This window comes from Scophthalmus maximus, chromosome 12, assembly GCF_022379125.1.
Source record: "Scophthalmus maximus strain ysfricsl-2021 chromosome 12, ASM2237912v1, whole genome shotgun sequence".
Taxonomy (NCBI): Eukaryota; Metazoa; Chordata; class Actinopteri; order Pleuronectiformes; family Scophthalmidae; genus Scophthalmus; species Scophthalmus maximus.
In genome coordinates this window covers 21910174-21929948 of record NC_061526.1, presented here as the reverse complement: position 1 = coordinate 21929948, position 19775 = coordinate 21910174, and the positions used below count along the sequence as shown (strand labels likewise).

The window sequence follows — 19775 nt, the reverse complement described above, 5'->3', positions numbered from 1 at the left end:
ACATCCTGTTTGTCGCAATGGCTCAATGGGGCCTCTAACTTCAGTCGCCTTCTCTACTTGACTTTAGAAGCTCGGCACGAGGTCCGTTTCCTCCTCAGCAGAGGAAGTTGGCTGAATCGGATTGTGGATGTTTATGTGTAGAAAAAAGATTCTGAAGATTTCAAGAAATTCATGTTGGCGCTGAAAATTTCATTTTTTTGCTTTGGAATTAGTCGCCACAAGGTCCATTTAGGAGCTGTGCTGGAAGATTCATTTACTTCATTATTTTACTTTTTGGCATTTAGCCTTATTTTGATATTTTCAGTTTAGCTGCAGACAGGTGACGGAGGGAGAGAGATACAATGAGATGAGACATATTTCTCTGCATCACTGCATCACAGAACAGTTTGTCTCCAGACAAACTGCCTCTGCAAAAAGTTTACGCACAGCTAATTTCCAACTTCCCCAAAACCTTTTTGGGAAGCTGTTTCGCCCATTTGATCTATTTTGATGTACCCGCGTGATTCCCACACTTTTTTGGTAAAGCGACATCCAAATGAATGTCATGTAAGCGTGATGTGATCTGCAGAAAGACGGCGAGAAGGAAACAGAGGCAGCAAAAGAAAAAGACAGTTTGAACAAACGCGGACAAGACAAGGCTACAAACAATAAACTGAAATCCTCCTGAATCAGACTCGACAAGAGTCTGCAGAGCTAACATTGCCCGACAAGGATAGTTTTAACGTGTGTGCGTGTACTGTCATTAAATGTGTGTGTGTGTGTGTGCGCCAGACGTCGGGAAATGGCATGTTTGAGCTGAACTTTAAAGGTGTCTGCTGAGTGTCCCTGGAATCAAAGTACAGGGTGCCGCTCTTCAATCAGGCTCCAGGGACGGAGGATGCGATGATATTTCTCCGAAAAAAAACCTCCAGGACCTGTCGCCCCCTGAACTCACGAGCATCGCCAAAAAGCACCGAGCGGGAGGGGCGGCAAGCGTCTAAGAAGTCTCCAGAACTCAAACGTGACGACTTGAGAAGGCTGTCATATTTCCACGACAGCGTGCAATCATTGTCAATCTCTGACCGCTGCAATTGTGAGCCGGGGTGTCAAGACGGTCTGCGGGTGACAGGAAACAGTAAATACAGCTTTGAGCAGTGGCACTTTTCTGAAGCTTCGGGGCGTGCGAGTGGCAGCGGTTCGAAGCCGCTGTCGGGGCGGGGAAATAAAATCGACAAATAGGAAATAGTTACCGACAAATCACGGAGTCATTTGCAGATTATTCTCGATAATTCTCTCAAATCTGACGGGCTAGAATCTCTGAAAGTGGCCCCGAAGATTGTTTTTCTCTTTTCTCTTTTCGCTTTCTGTGAAAAGTTAAAGTCGTGTCCGCCCCGGACGTATCTGCTGTCTCGGTGCTAAGCTGCTATAAAGGGAAAAGAGCCAAAGGCGGACGTCAGCCGGCTCTGACAGGCTGCCACACAACTCACGCAGGAGTTGTGTGAGTGAAAGTGATGCCGACCCCCCAAGTTCTCTGTCAGATGCCACCGCTGCAACGAGCTCTTTGTTTATAACGGAAGAAAGAAAATGCCGACGAATCATCGGCTCAACCTTCATCCATCAGTAGCGCTGCATCGCATTGTACTATGAGGAACCTGGTAGTACTTTATCCTGGAATTGAGAGGATAACCCCTTGCTTTTTTCATGAAACATTTAAAACAATTTCATATTCATTTCAATCTTTAAACCTTTTTGGGGGAAAAAAGCATCAGCTGAACGAATGTGACGCAACAATGCTTCGTATTCATTACGTCGTTTTTGGCATGTTAAGATCAACGTAGCTTTTACAATTCATCCCGGGGGACACTTGAATGTATATTCCAAGTTTTTCCCAAAGACATCTAACTAAAATCCACGTGTCCACAGTGGCAAAGTCAGGGGAGCGTCAAAGGTCAGTAGGACTAGGAATCGCCTTAACACCCCCGAATACAATCAGGTTTTTAAACTGCATGTAAACGCACTGACTACTGTGCAATGGAAGTAGCAGTAACAGTTTCTGTTTGTACTGAAACTCCATTTTCCCTTTATTCTCTGGTCGGTTACAGAGTGAACAGCTGTGGTAACACGACACACAACCTCTGAGGTTCCTCACCTAATGGCACAGCAGCATCCAGCGGCGGTGGAGAGCTCAGCCGAGGCCTGTCGCACCGTTCCCCGGTGCCTCTCGGGGGCAATCGTGTTGCTCAGTGAGAGAACTTCGCTTCTGCCAACAGCGGAAAAAACAGCGAACAGCCCCGCAAACAAACAAATGGATTTCTGCACATTAGCGCGAAGCCATTGGAAATCCGTGCGGTGCAACAGGTGGCCATTAAAAACCTAACGGCACATTTCACCTTGCGCAGATTGCCTCATGCATTCCGTTGAGAGGTCGAAACGAGGGCTTCGCAGTGGGGGAGGAAACGAGTGAAACACTTCCTCTGAAAGGGGGGGGGGGGGGGGGGGGGGGCTGGTAACTTTTAGAAAAATCAGGCAGACGACCACAAGAGGATATCAGCAGGGATCGTGCAGCATCTCTGGCAGCACAGCGGTCGGGGTTTACTGGAGCCGGAGCGGAGCTGTCTAGACGACGGTTGACCTTTCTGTTGTGACCAGTGGCTTCGTCGGATTTCAGGGCCTTTTTTTGATTATGTTTTTGCATAACGTGAACTGACTCGTTACAAACCCTGACCTCTTTTCTCTTTCTTTCACAAACCGGGATACTCTGCTCAATGAAGCTCCAACGCTCGTACACGGGGGGCCGCTTCAGGCATGGCAAAGTTTCATCGCTGCATATTTCATCCCGTTTGCTCAACTATCAAAGAACAGGAGATTTGATGTGATGAATAATGTATTCCATCGTGATTATTTGATGAAAGTATGTGCGGGGAGTGGAACAATCTCTCGGCATCATCCAGCTGAGGACTGGCGCCGCCGAAAAAATAATAATGATAAAGGCATCATCGCTTCTGTGGGAGACGGAACTCGAGCGACCTTTCGAAAACTTTTTCTGTGCAGCGCGACCCCGGGCTTGTCAGGTGGGGATTCCGCTGGCGGCCGTCTGGCGTGCGACGTCGGCGTCAGACACCTCCGGGCGTGGAGTTTTTGAAAAAGCAGTTGGCCGCAATCCAGCACCACCTGCCGAGTTTTCCCCGAGGAGCACGGGCTGTTCTTTCGTCCTGCCATCGGCGACGGCGACAGCAACAAATTCGCGAGTTTATTGCAGCAATTTTTTGGATTGTTCCCAGCGTGGGAAATCCCTTCGCCACGGGACACGGCAACAGAACAACTCGTGTCAATGCAAGAGCAGACGAAAGGACAAAACAAAAATATACAACAATCAGTTGGAATATTACAATAAGAAAGAAATTGAAAATTTCACGTAGGATGTTTATTCAAAAAAGCGTCAACCAATTTGTTCCTCTCTGTTGAAACTGCCCATGTGTGGTTGGTGTCATTTCCCTCGACTGTTCCCAGCGGCGTGTGACTGATTTGGCCTCTTCCAGCTCCGCCGCCTCGTGTGGCTTTGAAAACTCTCGTATCAAAGTTCTGATTAGCAGCAGCAGCAGCAGCAGCAGCAGTTTGTCATTATAAACCGTTTAAGCCTCAATCTTGTTCAGATACGACCAATCAGAAGAGCTGTTGTCTACCGCCAACGTCGGTTTGAAAGATCTGAGCCACTTTATACAGTAGCAGGTTGTGATGTCAGTGTCTGTTTGTTTGTTTTTTTGTTGATAATTTTAAATCAAACCATCCTAATATTTTCTTTTTACTAAGTCCCTGTTCTTATGCTGCGCAAAGAAACATTTTCGCCACAGGATCGACCCTACGAAAATATTCGCCAGTTCCCGGTCGGACGGGGACGTCAGTGACGTCAGGAGGATCTCAACGCCAATTGGCTCTGACAACATCGCGTCGGGGGAAATATTGCGCTGGTGCATATTTCCAGTCTTTGCGTTATTCGTGTTATTCCCTTCTACTATTTATTAGACTTTACTTTTGGTATCTTTGGAAACTTTGTGGCTTTGTGCTGAGCCTAGGTAGCTGTTGAATATACACACATTCATATTCATAGCATTTCTTGATCTGTGTCTTGTTTTCTGTCAGAGCTGAGCAGGAACAGACGGTCCAGCGGATACATGAACTAAGTGATTCACTGAATAATTTCCAGAATCATTTAGTCATCATCTTAGTACTTCAGCAATCAGTGCACAAGGCGTTGTGGCCCTCACATTTGTTGCTTTCCAAGACGTGGTTTTGCGGAGGGAGGGCCTGTGTGTAAGGCATATTTGATACTGTCAAAGCTAATATTAGCTCTTCATCCCCATCTGGAAATTATGTAATATGATCACAATGGAAGGCGGGGGCAGTGTTTACTGTACACACGGGGCTTATCCCCTCAGTCATTTTGAGGGAGCTTACATAGCCTGCATGAGAGTCATAACAGGATTACTAAAGCAGGGACGCCCACGCGCAACCAGTTGTTCTGATCCGGGGATTTTGTCAGCAGATCTGTTTTTCTCACCTATGAGACAAGGAGAAGAAACAAAAAGCTCCCACAAGAGCCACAGTGCTGTAGATTTGCATTTGAACTGGAAGATGTGTAACGACCATGAGGGGCTCCGACGTTAAAGAGGGCGGAAAGATTGAACCAAAAAAAAAAAATCAAAGTTTCACGATTCAAAACCAAAACGTGAGCTGTTGGTTTCTAAAATGCTCTGCGGACTCGAGGGGAATGATTTCTTGTGGGTTTGTCATTATTAGAGACAACTTTCACTCACACACACACACACACACACACACAAAAACACTCACTGTGATTTCTTTCATTGTTAATATAAAAAAGTATTGATAACAGCAGACTCAGTAGAGAAATATTGATTTGTGCAGATTAAGTCTTTCATATGTTTCATCGTCGGCAGTTAAGCGGCAGTTGCTCGGAGTTTATTTGTTTTCTAAGTCTGCTACATAATAGCCGTCATCAGTTGTTGTGGCAGGGGTCAGGGCGGCCGCGTGCGTTCCCCATTCCTCCATTACCAAATGTGCAAATGCAGCAGTCGCCTTCAAGTAGCTTTTCAAAATTTAATCAACACACTCTCTCACACACACACACACACACACACACACACACACACACACACACACACACACACACACACACACACACACACACACACACACACACACACACACACACACACACACACACACACACACACATAAAAATGAAGTGTCTCTTGTTTGAAGGAGCAGGAGAACTCCTCCAAGACCAGGCAGTAATGCGCGCTCCTTCAGTCAGACAGCGGAGTGGGGTCTCAATATAAAAACATAATTGCATTCATGACAGAATCACGCCACATCTCATCCGTCGGCGGACGGCGAGGGAGGCCTGGGTTTGATCCGTTTTGTTGTCCGAGGTGGGGATATCGCTTCACCCACTTCCAGCATATTAGGCTACGGCTAATTGAATGAATCCAAACGAGGCCTAGGCACCACGCCAGGAGTCTGTACGCTCTGCACGCCGCCCACTCGCCGGCTCATCTTCAACGACACCCTTCGCACATCTGGGATTTTTCATATTCAAGGTTTTTGAATAAACCCCCAGTGAGGTAATATAGTGGATTTTGCTTTTCCCAGACCTGTCTTCAGGGCCTAAGTTAGCCTATATTTCAAATATTTATCCAACATATACAGTACTTTAATTATAGAGGTAAATTGAGGATGAAATCAAAATTAGCTCCATGGATCACGGGTGTTTAATAACAGCTGATTGGTGTCGTGTATGTGATTTACTCAAGCCCACGCTCTTCTGGCACCGGCATAGAACAGTACGTGGGGAAAATAGCACAGGACATAAAGTCTGTACCGTTTTCCATTTCCACTTATTCCTCAGAGAGACTTAAAGGTTTGTTTACCGAGGTGGGTCTAAACTTAGAAACGTCCGTCCTCGTTCGCCGAGACAGTTTTATTAGATGCCGAATAAAGAGGAGGAGAGAAAGTTTCAGTGAAGCCCGAGAACATGAGACGCCGACTTGCTTTAGTTGTAATGACACATCAGACAGATGGAACAGAGATAATAGAATATCTATAATACAAGATGCTTAATTGAATCAAAAGTATTTCAACCATTATTTTTCATCAAGTTTATTAAAGTGCGATACTCAAATGATCGATTCTTACTTTAGTTCAATTCCACATTATGCTAAACAGACACCTAAGCAGACATTACGAGTCATGCGAATAGTTATTAAAAATCATTATTCTGTCGAGTGTTTCCGTTTTTTTTTTTTAACTTGATTTATTTTCTCGGTGATGTCAATTTCCCATGATAGATGATATTCATCACCACAAGGTGCTATGGAGAGATTAAATGGTTGGATTTGAACTGATATCACCATCTGCTCAGTGTATTTCTGCATAAACATTTTTGTAATTGCAGTAAATTAAAATCATTAACTGTCCTGCCATTTAAAAAAAAAGGAAAAAAGAAGGTTTGGGGTTTGTTTGTTTCCACCTGAAAGACTCAACTTCCTAAATCTCGTCCGTTTCTTGTGTTTTTCAGAGAAGAAACAACCAAGCGACATCTGTTTTTTATCTGTCTCCTTCCAGGTTATGTTGTGATCACGGTCGTCGGTGAGGCACCGAGCGATATAAGCATCAGACGGCAGCTTTGAATGGGGCGAATGTTTGGCTCAAGCACGAAAGCACGAAAGCACGGCGTTTTAACGGATGAATCATTTTTTTTGCCTGTGCCCTTTTCTGATTAAATGCACTTGGCTCTGCCAGCCCTCCGCGAAACCACATGCTGTCAGGGAAAATTAGGGTCAATTTAGGGACAAAAATATGCTCATCTGCTTGTTTTTTTTCCCAGAATTTGCATCGATCAACAGGTTGGACTGTGTCCAGGTCAACGCTGCGCAGTGCGAGCGAGGCTCACGCGTGCGTTCATTGAGGTGTATGTGTGAGTATGTGAGCGTGTTTGCCCGTGTGCCTCGATAATCCGAGAGCGGCGGCGAGCTGCGTCCGCCGGCGCCTGTTGCTAGGTTTCCCTGCGCTCTACCTGCCAGATGACAAACCCAGCAGATGCCTTTGTCTCGGGAAACTGCCCAATTACTCCGCGGCTGCACGAGGTATATGCCCATAACATGGACTGAATGATTCTTTTTAAAAAGGAGAAGGAGTCATTTTGAATAAATCTGTATTGTTTATTGCTGAATGTGCTATTGCAGTTGCAACACAATCAGAGAGTCGGGGAAAAAAGGTTTTAAAGGTAATTTGTTGCACATACGATTTGCAGATTGGGTTTGGTGGCTTAGCTTGTCGGAGTCCGTTTTTGGCGAGGTCAGTGCTGGACGTGGTGGAAACTAAAATCAAAGTTGGAAAGCGCAGAGAACTTTGACATCTGTAAAATAAACAAATGCAAAAGGTTTATAGAACCATCTGGTGGAATCTGGACGAATGACCGGGAGCTTGTTGGAAATGGCGGGGAAAAGGATCCAGGAAGCCACGGCCAGTAAATGAACACACACACACACACACACACACACACACACACACACACACACACACACACACTTGAAACTGCGGGAAGGGAAAATACAATACAAGTGATATATATGTATATATACGCAGACGACGACCATGTAAATATGATTAACAGCTCGAACATAAACCTCATAAATGCATCTTCAGTCAGGTCGTGTTTTGTCAAAGTAATATTTCCAAGGTCAAGAATCAACTTTTTCACTGACAATGACATACTGACTGTGACAAATTTATTATTTAAAATAATTAACATCTTTTGCACAGACAAAACTTGTCCTTGTGACATAATTTCACTGCTCTGCACTAATAATTTTAAGTTATTATTTTTCATCCCTACAAAAATCTCAAGGACAAGCCTCAGTTTCTCACAGCAGCTCCGGTAAAAATCCAAGCTCCTCGAGTAGTTTCTCCTCCATCACTTTGAGGCACCTAGTGAAACAGACAGTCGGTCACTTTGCTTTATGAGCCAACAAGATAAATATCGTGAATTTGTCTTTGTGGAAAGCTCAGACAGAATATTAATACACAATGACAAGCATATACATCATGGTACAGTAAAGCACAGGAAGACAACCAGGGTGCAGTAGTGATTAAAATGAATCATATTAAAACAGCTTATATGACAGAAACAAATTCATGGTCAAGAGTTGAATGAGTGTTGAATTTAAATGTCTCCCTCCTTCAGGGCATGTGGCGTCTTTGAAGAGAGACGTTCAAGTACAAAGCCCCCGAGTGACTGGAGATAATTTCCCACAAAGGTTCCTCTGTTGAGTTTTTTAATTACTTCTAGAGCATTGGAACTGTGTTTTTTAATGTTTGGGTTGCGTCCTTTAGTTCGGTCTTGTGCACCGAACGCATTAATAGTTTTTTTCAAATGCTCTCACATGTTCTATTGAATGCTTTTTTGTGTGTGTGTGTGTGTGTATGAGAAACTCTAAATGTAACCGGAACCAAAACTGAACTCAGGGCACCTTTCATGCCGCCAGCAGAAATATTTGATATTTGATTGAGCCGGCTTTTTGGAACGCTTCGGTTCCTTTATTGAAATCCAATGGTCACTATTTATGAGCCATCGATTCTTCGTCATGATCGTCTCTGTACTCCGACTTTCCCGTCAGACTCAGGATGCAGTTCGAGATTCTTGTGACCGCGGCCTCTGCGTCATCGTTCCCAAAAGCCTCCGTTTTTGCCCGTCCATGCCGTGTCGCTCCTCCTGCGTTTCCAGACGGTGAGCAGCGTTTCCCCACATTTCTTTAAGGCTCTCGGAAACTCTGGAGTGAGGATGGCGCGCGTGAACGTAGCAGCGGTGGGGTGTTGGTGGATTTGAACCTGCAGGTTTTCTCATCGGGGCTTTGTGCTTGGTTCTCGCTGCAGCACTAAACTAAAGTTGATCTTGGTTTTTGAAGTTGTGTGTCTTCTAAACCTTTCAGAAAAATCCCCCTCCCCCCTGATTCAAGGTCTGTCCTCAAGGCCGAGCCGGTTGCGCCTGCTGACCTCTTCTCCGGTGAGTTATTAAAAAAATGTCGCCGTGCCGCAGAGAAAGGTGACGAGAAGGGCAAAGCAGAGTCGCCGGTGCAGCTCTGCCCTCGGTGTGTACAGTCGGCGTTTAGTTCCCATGATGGGGATTGGCGGACGGTCGATAGGGGATTGGCGGATGGTGAATGTCATCCGCAGACAAACAAACAAACGAGTCCTGGATTCACACTGCGAACTAATGACACGCGAGCACTTAGTGAACCGCAATCACACTCCGAGCGAAATGAGAGGATCTGTTCCCTGTATTTTCAGAGGGAGCTCATTTCCAACCAGTTCCATCGCAACATTGGATATGATAACAATTGGTCTGTACATACATCCTCCCACATGCATCTGTTGTCACATAAGCATATTATGAAGTTACAGATCTGCATATACTGTATGTACTGGGGCAGCTGGTCGTGTAGCTGGCTGCTCTACAGGTGTTTTCCTTTGGACGTTTTGCGTGAGTCACCAGTGAACCGTCGGGAGATTTCTGAAAAGTTGTAGGAGGCCTGACGCAAATAAAAAAAAAAGAAGCTCTACTGAAGAGGAGGTGAAGAAAAATGTCATGACCAGTAGAAGAAGGAAGTATATGGAGGGACCTATAAGAATAAAACAATAAGCAGTTTCCCCCTGAGGAATCAAAATGTCAATCAACGTGGTTTTTCGTTGGTAGTTTCTCCACTTCAGACATTCTTGTCTTTTTAAAATGTATTTTCTCTTTTGCTCTCAAATGTTGTTGACTCGACGTCTCTCGGAAGCCTTTGTCACCGCGCCGCTCGTTTGTCGACCACCTCTACTCGCCTGCAACATTTCAATTGGCTCTCCACTCCACACGGCAGCCGCCGCCGCCGCTTTATTATTAGCCTTCCAGAGGGATAATTATGGGGATGTCAGGAGGCTCTCGCCCAGGCTGATGGACACAAAGCTATTTGCAGTTTGTTCCTGTCTTTGTTAGAACAACTTAAAAGAGGCAGAAGGGCGACGGCGTCCGTGTGACACGAATGACTCTTTTCAGCAGCCCGGGAATAGAAATTGCAGCGGGCCACGACGCCCTGCAGCCGGTGGTGACGGTCGCTGGTGTCTTGTCACAGTATGTAAATCAGTTGTCACATGAGATTAGCCAAAAGTAAATCCCACGTGCTCTTTGTGTAACTGCAGCGTGTGGACCGCATGTGACCGCGTGGCGGGCGAATGCTCCGTGTGCAGAGAGACGATAAGGTGAGCAGCGAAGATGCTTTGAGAAGCCCGTCGTCGTGCCGGGGTGCATCCGGCCTTGGATGTGAACCTGTCACTGGGGAGGGGAGGGGGGTCAGGACCCCTGCCACCGGAGCTTTCTTCACATTAATTATCACCCTGTCAGGTGCGTTGCACAAGAAAGGACAGACGGAACGTGATCTCCCGGATCTCATCAGCAGAGAGCCGAATGATGAGGCCCAGTAAAATCGTCTCAGCGCCCCCGTCCTCCCCCGACTCTGAGCCTGTGTTAATCATTTGTGTAACATCTGATTGTAAACCACTTGTTGGAAGAGATGGGATGTGAGGTGTTTTTTCCATTGCTCTCCGGAGAGAAAAGTCGAAGGCATCCGCCATAGAAATAATACGCCAAAAGACATCTCACGAAAAGCGAGAGAGCCGCAGCCACCGAGAGGAACAAGAGGCGAGTTATTGGGGGAGTCAAAATCTGTACGTGTTCACATGCATCCACTGAGCTTTTGTGGTTATTAGACTTCCTTTACTTCAGCGAAGGGTCAAACACAGAACTGCTCTCTCCAGCGGTTCGTCCATAACTCTCCTCTCCACAAAACCTCGCCCAACAAAATGTCTTTGGGGGGGGGGAAAAAACAACCAGAAATGAAGGATTTTTTTGTTTATTTTGGTCGAAACATTGATCGGTGGACTCTGTGGATGAAGCCCCACTGAGGTCCGGCGTCTTTACACACACACACAGCTCAGCGTGTGGAGGCTTTTAGGGGGCTGCAGGTGCACGGCTCAGATATGAGTTATGATTTCTATTTGCGCTGCAGGATATTTTCTTCCACACATTCGTTTAAGTTGCACCAATAGGAGCTCTTGACCTCGGCGCCCCCGGAGCGTCGCCCTGCGGCTTCAGGCGGAACAACAGGTTTCCAGTCGTTTCTCGCTCGCTCGCCACGCGAACAATATATTAGAAATTGCTGCAGGCGTTGTCAAAGGGTACAGTAAGAAGGTTCCCGTGGCCACTGGAGTCACTGTCACTCCGTGATCGGACGCTTTGGGACACGGTCTCCGGAGGCGATTGCTCGATTGAGGCAAAAACACTTCCCGATTGCCAGTGACAGTCAGAGAAATGTGTCAGAGGCTTCTCGCAAACCGCCCTTCTGGATTTCATCGACAGCGAAAGTGATGCACACGAAAAAAATGCTGAGCAGGGACACTCTCCCCTTTAGACCGTGGCTCAGAGGAACACGTCACGGGGCGGCTGCTGTCAGAGGAGAATAGATAGATAGATAGATAGATAGATAGATAGATAGGTAAATACTTTATTCATCCCAAGCTGGGATATTCTGGTGTAGCAGCAGCACGTTTCACACAGCACAAATATATACAATATTTACACAATAAATTTCAAAATATACGAATTGCCAACAAAAATACAGAAATTGAGAATAATAAATTCACAGAATTTACATGAAGTATTGACGGTGGAACAAGGCCTATCTGTCAGCCAGGGGTGAGGTGTTATAAAGTGTAGAGTCAGTCCAATTCACCGCACGATGTGCTGCTACAATATCCATCCATCCGTTACCTGTACCGCTTTATCCTGTTAAGGGTCGCAGGGGGAAATGGGGACAATCCCACAGCTGACATTGGACGAGAGCGCCGGCTCCTCGCAGGGCCAAACAAAAAAACACCTAAGAACAATTTAGAATCTCCAATCAACCCTAATCCCAATCTGCATGTTTATGGACCGGGGTAAGGAGCCGGAGAACCCGGGGAGAGCCCACGGTCATCATCATAAGGTGATGATGAACAAGGTGATGATTCTGTGACAAGGCTGCACGGTGGTGTAGAGAAGGTAAGAAACCAGGGGTTTGCATGTTCTCCCCTTATCTGCGTGGGTTCTCCGGCTCCGTACCCCGGTGTCTGATATCTCATCTTTTTACTGTCATTAAAATCAAACCCCATGGCCTTCCTTGCGTCTGTGTTTTCTCTCTCTCCAGGAGATGAATCCCCTGCAGCTGTCTTTCCTTGTGCCGCAGGAACATCTCTGGTACAGACACTTGTTGTGTAGTGAGATCAAGTCAAGGCTCCATTATAATAAAGAAAAAGGCTCATGTCTTGTTGTTTCCTCTGTTGACTCCGAGTGTGAAGATCTCTGAGTGCATCTCTGACTCCACCTGCTGGATCAACTGCCTCAGCCCCCGACGTCGTCTCCTCCCTCCGACTCTGAATGTGCGGGAAGATATTTATCATCAGGATCTTCCAAGTATGTGTGAAAGTAAGTAAGAAAAAATAACAATAAAGCAGTTTTAGAAATACACACGTACTGTCCTGAAGATGATATTCGTGTACCAACGATTATGCAGAATTACCCTTTTTTTTCTGATGAGGATCATTGCTGTATTATAGTTTTTGTTAACTGTCATTAATGATAAATGAGCAGCAGAATGTAAATATTGTATCTGCATGAGGTGGACTACTCATACATTCAAATACTCGTACTTGTAGAAGTACTTGAATAAATGTTCTTTGTTACGTTCCACCACTGATTTAAACTGACACTATATGCCAAAAACAGTTTATATAATTATTTAAATCATACATGATACACGCATGTATCAGAGATCAGTAGCAGTTCTTTTTTGTCATTCATAATGCAAATAGAATAAAGATTAGAACTGGAATCTAACCATTAAACAGAAATGGAGAGATGTGGAGAACAGAAGCTGAAAGGCAATTTGATAATAGTAATAAAATAAAAAACGTGATCATATTTCCTTTTAATGTGTTGATTTTAAACCTCATGACAGTTTAATCTGTTGCTCTAAATCCTTTTCACTACATCGACCAGTGAACATTGTCAGATAAAGTTGATAATCTGCAGATGAAAATCTATTTGTTTATTCATATTTATCTCTAAGTAGCTGCAGGTGAGATGAATTAACTTGCTGACGTTGCCTTCAGTGTCACCTCGTTATTCCCGGCGATCGACTACTAAGGCCATTTAAAGATGGGGTCTATTGTTGTTTAATGATTTTGCAGCAGGAGAAGACGAGGAGTTGAAGTGCAGGGTGGTGTAACTGTGCTACAGCTGCAGGTTTAAACTACTAAGTACCATCAAGTAATTCAAAAGTGAATATATCAGAGGTTTCAGTCGTTTTATTTTCCGGAAAGACCGTGAATGTGTTGAACGCATGCGCAGTGTTAAGTTGAAACAATAACAAACATGGTTTCCGGCAAAAACTTTCAATATAAAGCCCACATTAGTCCTCAAATCTTGAGCCATTATCTGATTACGTGATAACAAATGATATAGGTCACATACTTAATTTTTCCTTTTATTAAGTATTACATTTTAATTATATGTGTTTTCACTTTGAGCTTTTGATGGTCTATGTTTTACAGCAGGAGTAAAATATATTTTTTGATCAATTAAAAAAAACTTTTTTGTGCCTTTGTCACAGACATCTGTGTCAAAGTAGCACAAACAGGGGATGTGTGTGTGTTTATTTTATCAAAAAGATAAAACTTTGTGACAATAAAGTCATGTCTGTTTTAGATGGAGTAGAGATATTTTCATTAATCATCTTGCACATGAAAACACATCTGTAAAATATTAAATATATACACAGATATTTGCATGAATTGAAACACATACACATAATAATAATAATAATTGTATGTATATAGCACCTTTCAGAAGCAGCTTCACAAAGTGCTTCCACAAAAACATACAAATCACAGACAATTAAAATCAGCATTCTAACAATAATACGGTTTTCCATCGTGCGTAAAGTGTACGCTTTTATTTTGAAGGCCACCTCCGACTTCCCGTCTTTTAGCTCGCCGTCTCTCCAGCTTGACCTCGCTCCGTGCGTCGCTCCTCAGTTCGGGATGAAGAGTTGAATCGCGGAGGAGCTCGATGGGAAGGAGATCGATGACCATGAAGCGTCGCCGATAAAGAGCCCGCACAGGTCGGACTGAAGCCGCCGGGAGACCCGCACTGTTCCCTCGGTGACCATTCTGTGGAAAGAAAGAAAACCACAACCCGGTAAGTTCACCGAAGTTTCTCTGAACTTTTTTTTTTTTTGGTCGCTTTCAAACAAACTTTAAGTATCGTTAAAAACGCGATGTCTCGCGATACTTCAAAAGTTTAATTAGCGTTAACTGCTTTGTATGGATGTTTGTTTAAACTAATAGAGAGTAACACTTTGTCCAGTATTAAATATTTTATTTTCTTCCTTTGGTATCAACATAAATCCCCTTTAGATAATATCCTAAGGATTTATTATGTTTGTTTGATATTTAATGATTCTGTTGTGGTTTAGTTTATGACAGAATCACCAACTTATACAACTTGACAAAGGCAAACATCAGCTAAATGTACAAACTACTGATTCATATCTGTGTCATCAATAGAGAAAGGATAAAAAAAGACTAAATTATTCAGGAGAAAGTATTTTTTTCCCCACAGATTAGTTTCTTTGCATTTCATATACTTTCTTCTTCTTCTTCTTCTTCTTCTTCTTCAGTAAGCTGATTTATCATTGCTCTGCATGTGAAGATGTTTCAGTTTAACCCCGGAGCTGATTTATGCATCAGATCACGTGTTGTCAACGTAGAAGCCAGAGGATGAATCATCATCATCATCGTGGTGGTGAAGCTCGGGTTGGTTCCCACCAGCAGCAGCAGCAGCAAGAAGAAGTCCCACCAGAGTCAGTCTGGTGGGACGTCTGCAGTGCCGAAGTTATTCAGGGGATAAAAAAGAAAGAGTAGAGTAGCTTCTCCCTCCCGAGGCGCTGCGTGACCTGCTGGCAGCCCTCCGCTCTCAATACGTCTGATGATGAAAACTGAAAACAAAGGATTTTATTTCCCTCTCGGGTAATAACCAAATCTGTATCCCGCCCCCGCCACGCTCCCACGGCCAAACGCTCCACGGCGCAGGAAGTCCACGCTGCCGTATGGGAGAACTTGGCATGTTATTTTTTTCTCCCCTCTCCTCATTGCTCTGTCATCTTGTTGTTGAAGAGGCACGAGCAGATGAATCGAATCTCTTTGTTTCCCCCAGTCGGGCAAAGACAAAGTTCATAATCAGCCGCGGGTTTGTGTCGGCAGCAAACTCGGCTCGTGCCAAAGAAAAAACCCCCATCTTGTCGTTTTCAGATTTCCATTTGTCCGGAAGATTGACAGGCGCTCGTCTATCTGACATCGGCATTCCTCGCGTTCTTGCGTACGGCACTCACTTGGGCGCCGCTGTACACGTTGAACGGAGGGAGGCGTCACATGATATATTGGGATGTTTACACTCGTCTGAAATTAGATCTGGATCTAAACTGAAGCTGGAACTCTTGTTTTTGCAGCGACGTAATTAAAGGGCAAGTTGCAAAGAGCCGATAACCCAACCATGTGGCGACACTTGTGCAGTCGGCTTTTGTTGAGTTGGACTTTGAGTTTTTTTAGTGTTGCGATTACTAGGAAATGGCAGTTTCTGAGTAGGAGAGGAAGACTTCTTTTTTTTTTCCAGAATGTGCCAGGAAACGCTTCCTGACGGGGGCCGAGCGGAGGTCTTCCTGAGTGTGGGGATGCCTCCGTTTCAGGCCCGCCTCGCGGTTTCGCCTCATTCATTTTTCTAGGCACTCGCGTCGAACTCATTTAACTCCTGAGTCTGTGAAATTATAACCTGACTGACTGTGAATTCATACTTGATAACAAAAGCAGAGAGAGAGGCAGTTTTCTTGGCCGGCTGAGACCTCTTACTCAAATCCTCCATCCCCCTTTCTTTTATTTTCCACCATCCTCTTTTATTTCCCCCCTCTTCAGAAATGTGATTTCTTCTGACTGTGATGTAGTCGGAGCCACGTGGGGGGAAAAAAACAAAAACCCCTCCTGCAATAACTTGGGATCGGTGTGGCAGCGCTGCCATGTGAGTCTGTGAAAGACAAAGACTTGTTTGTGTCTCGCTGCTGCAGCGAGGGAATAGAAGGCAGCAGTTTTGAAAACCAGGCTTGTTGTTTCTGTCAAACAGTCTGACCTCACAGCAGCAGCCCAGACTAAAGGTCCGCTGCACCGTCTCTCCGGGGGGGGGGAAGTGTAAACAAGGGCAGGGTGTTCGACGGGAGGCCCGATTTCACGTGGCACTGACGTCCGAAAGTCCACGTCTCTGAAGCTGCAAATCAAACTGTTCGAGGTGAAACGATTAGTCGGCTAATCCATCATCAGCTATTTAGATTCTCTTTTCTTTTCCAGCTTCTCCAATGCGAGGATTGTTTTGGACTTTTGGTGTAAACGGCAGTAAATTAAAGAGGCAACGGACGACTTCCGTGCCCCCTAGTGGTTCCAGTTGGTATTACTGTTTGGTTGCTGTCGTAAAGACGCTGCAGTAGCGAGACAGCCTGGTAACTGTCCAAAGAAGAAAACAACGGTAAATATCGCAATTTTAACAATTCAGCTTGAGTAAAACGCCCCGTAATATATATACGTAGGAACTCTGAAGTCCTGGAGCTTCTCTCCACGGAGTGAATGTTCGTCCGAGGTTCACTCTCGTTTTCTATCAGTCTCCTTCTTCGGCTGCTCTGTCAACGGGATCCTTTTTTAATTTGAGGTTTCTTCTCGCATTTTATAAACAAAACAATAAATCATGAGAACGACCAGTTAGTCGATCAGTAATGAAAACAGATTATGAGTTATTGAGACGCAGTACTATTATCACTACTGCTCATGTTACTGTAACTACTCTAATAATGATAATAATATAATCACGGCTGCCACTACCACTTCCTCTAATGCTACTGATGGTTCATTTAATTCAAGTTTATTTGTCTAGAAACCCAGTGTATGAGGGTATGAGCATCTTTCCTCTGTCATTGTTATTGGCTCCAAATTCAATAAAAGACGGCTGATGTCTCTGCAGCTCGGATTGCCGTCAGAGTAATGAAATCTGACTTTTAATAATAAGTTTTATAGCCGTCTGGAGTAAACAAAAAAAAATCCAAACTGGCTGGAAGTTTGAGAGACGCACGTGCAACTCAGCAGGATGAGATCATGTGTTGGCTAATGAATAATCGTCTTCTTCTGAATAATAAACAGCCCAGTGTGAGGATTTACATAACGTTTTTAGTTGATGAGCAAGGTGTTTATTGTCGGCCTTAAAGGCTGATAAGTAATTTGCTCTCAGACGTAACGTTGCATGTGGCATTTCACAGAAAATTGCATCATTTTCCATGACGTTATTATCTGCGATTGATTTAGAAGTCGATTACTAATCAATTAGTTGTTGCAGCTTCAACATAAATCATAAACTCCTTGATGATTTCAGGTTCTCATATGTGAGAATTTGCTCTTTCTTGGTCTCTACATTGAATCCATTGAATATTTTTTTGGGGACAGACTGATGACGGCTGTGATCAACTTTACAATGGTTTCAACTTGTCAGATTAGAGAACCATCGTTAACATCAGACGTTAGTCACCATAACCGAGTTTTGGAGCTTATTAGTAATAATAGTAGTAGTGGCCGGCTGCTTAATGCTACTGCTCTCACTGTAACCAGGATCTGAAATGCACATCTGCATCACAGCTGGAACTTGGCCACTCGGCACAGGGTCAAGTGAACCCGCCCCCCTACTTTCTTTTTAAATGCGTTGCCCCTCCCCCTCCGTAACTTTTCCATATCACATCCTCAACATCTGGTCGATGTTAACAAACCAACTCGCTGCAGCCAAGTCAAGTTTGACTCTCGCACAGATCCATCTTCAAATTCGTAAATATGACTTTAGATAGACGCCATTGATGTATTAAAAACAAAAAGTTAGTTTGCGCGTTGAGCTGTGAGCAGAGTCATCAGTGAACTGTTCCTTCATGTGGTTCTTCTATCGACCTCCTGCTTTGAGCGTCAGGGCACTAAAACAGCACATTACAGTGTTCAATGATCATGACGGCGTTCTTGTTTTAGCCACTTGGTTTTTATTCAACACAGATTTTTATTCATTTCTGAGCAACGAGAACATTTTTCTTCTTTGCCCACAGGAAGCCATGGTTAGTGGGAGGGCAGAACTTTTTTTCCCCCACAATCTAGAACTCGTTCAACCATTGCGTCTGCAAAAAAGCACGTTTCAGTTTTAAGTTGCGAGTCAATGAAGATGTTTTTCTCAATAATGAGATCTCAGGCGTGGGATCCTTGTTATGTCTGCTGTCGGTCTTTTCTGGGTGTGTGTTGGTGATTACAGGGGGTGGGGGGTCGCGGAGGTCGGCGGGGGATGTCGGTACCAGGCGGAGAACTAACCTGCTGTGGAATGTGCGAGGTGCTCACTCCTACACTGTGGCTTCGTCAATCACGATGACCTCATGCAGACACGCGGCCGGAGGAGAAGTCGACCCAGAATCGACCTGACGTGGAAAAGTCTCAGCTGGTTTAACGGAGGGACCGGACACAAGATGAATTTATTACGGTTATTCATCAGGCGTGAACCTGCGTGTTGACTGTTGAGAAGCTCCGTCTTCTACAGATGGGGTTTTTTTCCCCATGAGGCTCATATCATCAGACTTTAATGTGGATCAAGACGGATGTTTGTCTCGTCACATCACGGATGAGTCTTATCTTTAAAATGTGTAAATTCATCTGTACACCCGTGGTTACACTGTGACACAAAGATTATACAGGACAGTTGAATGGACCAGTATGTGTCTGTCTGTATCTCTTATTTGAAATCACAACAACAACAAAAAAAGACCCGTCTTCGGGGTCGAGCTGTAGTTTTCTCCCAGCGGGTGAGAGCAGCTGACCAAACACAGCGTCCACCCTGTTGAGAGCGACCGGTGGTTTTCCCTCAGTCTCCGGAAATACCTGCGGAGGAAAGTGCATTAGTAGTAAGACTGAGGCTCCCCTCCTCCGCCCGTCGTCCCCATGGGAACTGTAAAATATAATTGGAAAGCCAAGTTGTTGTTGTTATTTAAAAAAAAAAATCAGAGTTATTTTCTGCCCGGCGCATTTGACCCGAGTCATGGTTTTTAGACTCGTGTGTGTATATTCATCACCAGAGTTCGGTTCATAATTAATCCAGATATGTTTATGGAGCGTTGTAAATGTGCATGATGTCTGGCAAGAGAAACGTCCTCCCCCTCCTGTGGCATGTGAGGTGGAATCAAGGCCGTTGAAGCACTTAAAGGCCCATTGTGTTAACCGCAGCCCCCACCTCATATAGAGGTTTAATTACCCTCCCCATGCCCATTTCTTTTTACCCTGCGAGGTGACGCTGTGACCCCAGAGAGGCAGGAAATGAAGTAAAGCCCGCAGACCCCCGCCCCCTCCTCTCCTTCCATGGGACGTCCGAACAAGCGGGGCCACTGTTTTCATGTTGTTAGTTCTGGGTCTTAGCTGCTTCTCCCTCCACAGACCTTCGTCCTCGAACCTCCTCAGATCAGAACTTTTGTCTGAAGTGAGAGGCAAAGTAAAAACACGTGACGTGTGTTTTAAAATCGCAATCGGTCATGCGGCTACTG

At 44.8% G+C, this 19775-nt stretch overlaps 1 protein-coding gene across 5 annotated transcripts in view; it reads left to right on the top strand.

Moving 5' to 3' along the window:
- Nucleotides 1-19775, top strand: part of LOC118292860 (liprin-beta-1) — an 81137-nt gene that overhangs the window by 48639 nt on the left and 12723 nt on the right. For 3 of the 5 annotated variants that reach the window (XM_035621587.2, XM_035621585.2, XM_035621586.2), the window contains 3 exons: nt 12279-12328; nt 12423-12556; nt 14121-14329. The gene's annotated coding sequence lies outside the window, so the exon portion shown is untranslated. Of the gene's footprint in view, nt 1-12278; nt 12329-12422; nt 12557-14094; nt 14330-19775 lie in introns of all 5 variants that reach the window. The other 2 variants (XM_035621589.2, XM_035621588.2) reach the window with 2 other exon arrangements.